Genomic DNA, 6,000 nt, shown 5'->3' on the forward strand with positions numbered 1-6,000 from the left:
ACAAATAAACAGAGGAGGTGGGGTCTGCGATCTGTTTGGGTTACTTTAAATCTGTTTGCATGTGTTGGGGCCATTGCAAGAAACTAATTAGGTAAATTTGGTTAGGGGCAGCCATTGTTTTATGTTATAGAAGATGGTTTTAGTTGCTGATGTATTAAAAATAAAATGGATTAATTGTGTGATCTAGCCACGTATTTGATTCTTAACTGAAAACGGTGGTTTGGATGTAATGCTAAACCATAGTTTAATGCTATGACAAAAAGCCTAACCTCCCTCCAGGCTCACATATTTCCTCTTCCTCATCTGGTGAGGCTGTAAGGAGTTCAGAAGCCTTTTCTGATTTTTGCTTAATTACAGTTTACCTTGTGTTGTTCAAGCACAAAGCAAACTATGGTTAATCCTAACTATGGTTAGTGGAAACAGGACAACTTAAAACCATAGTTCATGAAGCTGATTCATGTTCACTTTCCTTAGTTAATATTAACTACACTTTTGGGTCTGGAGGATGTGCTGAACTCTGCTTATTCTTAAATAGAAACAGGAGGTTCTAATCTCCTCCTCACAGCCTTGTGAAAGGAGCAGGGAGTATGTGAGCCTGGTGGAGAGGCTAGACTCAACCTCATAACATCTGAACATATCCTCTATGTTTAAAGCAGTTTGTTGTATGTTTTTTGCATTGAATGTTTGATAGTAAAAACGTTGGAGCCAAGCCAATCAGCTGCAGAAGACACACAACTCTAAAGAAGCAAAATGGTCTTAAGTCTGGAAGTTATAGTTTATTATAAAATGTTTAAAATACTACGTGCTGTCCAAAGAGTTCCTGCTAAAATATATTCATATATTACAATCTAAGAGTCAGGATACAAAAGAGGAATATACAAATATACAAATGAAAATAAGGTTGGAAGGATATATAGGAAAAATGATTAGATATAGAAGATTAAGCAAAAATGAACTGAGGAAAGAGAGAAAGTAAAATAATAACATATTAAAATAAATTATTAAGTTAAAAAATAAGGTTGAAAGGACTTGCTGAATTAAAAATTTGAATTTGAATACAGAAATGGGAGGTGTGGGGAGGTCAAGAAAATAAGTAAAGGGAAGTTGTCATGTAAAGGATTTAAACTGTTTTTTTTTGTTTGTTTTTTTAATGACTGCAATTTTTCTTTGTATTTTCTGTTTTTTTCTTTTTTCTTTTGTATTTTTTCTTTCCTGCTCTTTGTGTTGTATTGTGTATTTTTTGTTTTCCCCCCCATGTTTTCTCTGTAATCTTTAAAAAATTTGAATAAATATTATTATAAAAAACAAAAAAACAAAAAACAAAAGAGGAATATACAAGGTTATAGAAAGATTACGTATCGACCAGGTGGGATGGCTACTATAAGTGAATAGCTCAAACACCATTTCTTTCCATAGGAATTTATAGTAAGGTACTGGCCTATGCTGCGATGCAGCCAGGTAGACTGGGGTTGCTGGCTGGACTAGGGTTAAACTGGTTTGCAGATCAAGCCTCAAAGAGTGCAGTATTTACACTTACAACATTAGCAGGACAATTCACACCCCAAACTGAAATGTGCTCAACAGGCAAGTGTTCCTTTTGAACTTGGAATTGCATGCTTGGTGCCATGCTCTTGGAATTGCAGCTGTATAGAATCAGCTTCCGATGGAACTTAGACAAGCACCTGGCACCTTTCATTTTTAGGCAGTTATTGAAAACATATATTGTAAAGAGGGCTTTCCCTGAACAGTAGCTTGGCTATTTTATATTGTACTCTGTGTGTAATTTTGCAATTTTATGCTTTTAAGACCTGTATTTTAGATCGTTATGTACATTTCTTTCTTTTTTTAAATAATATTTATTCCAATTTTAAAGGTTACAAAAAGAAAACACTAAATTCACACTAAATACAAACAGACAAAAAAAAATAGAAAATAAATATACGAACAAAAAACAAACCAAACCTTCCCGTAACTTATTTTTCATCTACTTATTTCCTTGACCTCCTCACACCTCCCTTTTTTGTATTCTAGTTCAATTAGATGTTTCAGCAAATCCTTCCAACTTTGTTTTTATCCTAATAATTTATCTTGATATACTGTTATTCACATCTTTCACAAATTAAAAAGTCACTTTTAACCTAATCCTTATATCATTTCTGCTAAGACCACATTACTTCATTCCAACAACCTTCTAACATTCCTTAATTTTACAATGTTTCTGTAAATAGACTTTAAATTTTTTCCAATCTTCTTCCACCGACTCTTCACCTTGGTCTCGGATTCTGCCAGTCATTTCCGCCAGTTCCATATAGTCCATCACTTTAATCTGCCATTCTTCCCGGGTGGGTAAATCTTGTGTCTTCCAATACTTCGCGATGAGTATTCTTGCTGCTGTTGTTGCATACATAAAGAAAGTTCTGTCCCTCTTTGGCACCAATTGGCCGACCATGCCCAGGAGAAAGGCCTCTGGTTTCTTCTAAAAGGTATACTTAAATACCTTTTTCATCTCATTATAGATCATCTCCCAGAAAGTCTTAATCCTTGGGCATGTCCACCAAAGGTGAAAGAATGTACCTTCGGTCTCTTTACATTTCCAACATTTATTATCGGGCAAATGATAGATTTTTGCAAGCTTGACTGGTGTCATGTACCACCTGTATATCATTTTCATTATATTATCTCTTAAGGCATTGCATGCCGTAAACTTCATACCTGTGGTCCATAACTGTTGACTTTTGGCATTTCTGTTGTACAAACACTTTGGAAGCATTTGTTGGAAAGTGGTTTACAAATCCGATGATGATGATGATGATGATGATGATGATGATACAGTGGTACCTTGGGTTAAGTGGTACTTAATTCGTTCCGGAGGTCTGTTCTTAACATGAAACTGTTCTTAACCTGAAGCAGCACTTTAGCTAATGGGGCCTCCTGCTGCTGCCGTGCTGCCGGAGCACAATTTCTGTTCTCATCCTGAAGCAAAGTTCTTAACCTGAAGCACTATTTCTGGGTTAGCGGAGTCTGTAACCCGAAGCGTATGTAACCTGAAGCGTATGTAACCCGAGGAACCACTGTAATAATAATTTATTTATACTACGCCCATCTGGCTGGGTTTCCCCAGCCACTCTGGGCAGCTCCCAACAGAATATTAAATACATGATGAAACATCAAACATTAAGAACTTCCCTAAACAGGGCTACCTTCAGATGTCTTCCAAAAACAGATGGTTGTTTATTTCCTCAGCATCTGATGGGAGGGCCTTCCACAGGGTGGGCGGCACGACTGAGAAGGCCCTCTGCCTGGTTAAAGAGATGAAATGCTCTAATGATTGCATATGCTCCATGCACCCTTTCTAGAGTGTATGGAATAATTTGTATGCAGAGTCACTATTTGCATAATGTCACAATGTTTTAAGTCATTATTCCTGCAATATCCTACCACAGCTGCCACCGAAGTGCCCCCAAATTTTCTGCCTACTGAGCACCAAGCTTCTTATTTAAATGGCAGCAACTTTATAGCCCATCAGGTCTGGGGCAGTTCCACTAATTGCAATATAACCCATGCACAACAAAAGTGAGTAGAGCCAAATGTGGAAGAGCATTGTCATTTTACTAACCGAACTATTGTTTATGAAAGAAGATCTGCGTAATGTTGGGACTTGTATAATCAGAAATTGTTGGGTTACATTGGCACTCTGCTCTGCAATCCATTTGAGATATAGTTGTGCCAAGCAAAGGTCTCTTTCATTATAGCAGTGCCAATTTGTAGGCTCTGCTCCAGATAGCATGTCCATCACATTGTGTTTAAAAGATGTGCTCAACATTTCCAGTATTTTAAAATCCCATCACCACGAGGCAATTCCCTCTGCAGCAAGGCTATCTCAGCTTCCATTACAGTACATGAGGACTGGTTACGGCTGTACTGGTGCTAGAGAGGACCAGTGCAACTAAAAGAATGCTCTGAAGAACAACATTGTTTAAAATGTGCTTGGAAAAGTCCTGGGATGTTGCACAGGTGCATCTGTTCCAAAGGCAAATTATGTCTTATGAATGTTAGAACGATGTTGGACAGAAATTAAGGGGTTTCCAGCTGTAATGCTTAAGAGATATGAAAAATAAGGTTTAGAAATAAGTAAAAACTAAATGGTGAGGATTTGCTGACCTAACAATTTGAATTGGAATACAAGAAAGGGAGGTATGAGGAGGTCTGGAAAATAAGTTACAAGAAAATAAGTAATGGAAATTCTATGTGTTTTTAATTATTTTTGTATTTTTATATTTTTGTATTTATGTTATTTTTTTCCTTTTTTTATTTCACATTGTATTATTTTTGGAAAACTTTAATAAATATTCTATAAAAACAAAAAACAAAACAAAGGCAAATTATGTCTTAGGCAAGCAACCGGTTAAGGCAAAGTAATTGAGATTAGTCCATTGTAACTACAAGTATTTGCATAAGAGCTACACATTGGAGCATTTGGAGCCCAGGAACCATGGCCGTCTTACCCATAGGCGCTAGGGGTGTGGAGCACCCAGGCCCCGGGCTCTCAGGGACGCCAGGCCAAGAGTCCGGGGCCAGAGAGTCAAGTCCGGGGAAGAGCCAGCCCATCAGTTGGAGAGCCGTGGTGGGCTCTTCTATTGCAGGCAGCTCTGCGCCGTAAGTTCGGGGGAGACTGAGTCAGCGAGATGCAGAGCCGGCCAGCCGGCTCCACCCTCCTGTGCGCCTGGGACTGGGCAACCTGGGGGGGGGGTGCTTGGCAGATCTTTGCACCCCAGCACCACATATGCTTAAGACAGCCCTGCCAGGAACTGACCATGTCAAAAAACTGTCAGTTGTCAGTCCACAAGTATATACTGACAGTATTTTGGACTGGATAATTTTAGGTACCGGACAGTCATAGGCTGGAGCAGACCTGTAGTCCAGCATCCTGTTACCACAGTGACCAAGCAGATGCTCTGTGTGAACCAGGTCTTGGTCTGGGGATTCAGTCAAGTGTTGCAGTTCTCTGCATATAAGGCACTTCCTTAGGAGTCAGAGGTGTACTTGCATGAGACCTACAGATGCAGCCCTACCATGAAGAAAGGTGAAGTGATGGTCTTAGGCTGTTGATTTTGAGTGCTGGTGAGAATGGCATAGCGGGAGACAAACAAGCCTGACTCAAGGAGGCTAGGACAGACATGAGGAGCCTGTGGCCCTCCAGATATTGATATACTCCAATTCCCATCACCGCAAGCCAGCATGGCCAATGGTCAGAAATGATGAGTGTTGTAGTCTAACCGCATCTGGAGGGCCACAGATCCCTCCCCTTGCCTTGCTCTAGAGAGTTCTTTTGTGCAAATCTTTCTGCTGTTCATTTAATTGACTCTTAGCCAGGAGAGCTTTCTAGGAGATTGTACCATGTTAATTAGCGGGAGGGTTTCATGTGGACATCCCACAACATGTCTTTAGCCAGCAGAGAGAAAGTGTATGTGGAATTAATGTGTAAGTGGATTAATGGTATCTGAAGAAGTGTGCATGCACACGAAAGCTCATACCAAGAACTGACTTAGTTGGTCTTTAAGGTGCTACTGGAAGGAATTTTTTTTTTATTAATGTGGTTTGAGCTTTATCAAATGCCTGGGAAAGGGGGAAGATGCCCATGAAAGTTAATACTACAGCAAACCAGCCACAACACTTTATTGTGTTTTCAAATCAGTGGGAACTTTGCCACTGACTTCAATGGGATGCGCCTCTCACCCAATGATCTTTTTAGGAAACAAAGCTAAAAATTAAACCATCTCCATAAGAAACATTTTACAACATACTGTGGTGTCGCAGTAAACGCTTTCCAATAAACCCCAGCCTGCTGCTTATTATTTTTAAAGGGTATTTCTCACCCATCCCTCCTTCCCCTCCACCAGAATATTGGAAGCAGCATAAATAAGAGCTGGACCCTTCTCAACCCAAAGTCCTTGCCAATAGTTTGTAATTCAATATCTGCGTTTCAAGGCTGGGTAAACC

Source organism: Podarcis erhardii, assembly GCF_964252035.2.
Source record: "Podarcis erhardii genome assembly, chromosome: 1".
Classification (NCBI taxonomy): domain Eukaryota; kingdom Metazoa; phylum Chordata; class Lepidosauria; order Squamata; family Lacertidae; genus Podarcis; species Podarcis erhardii.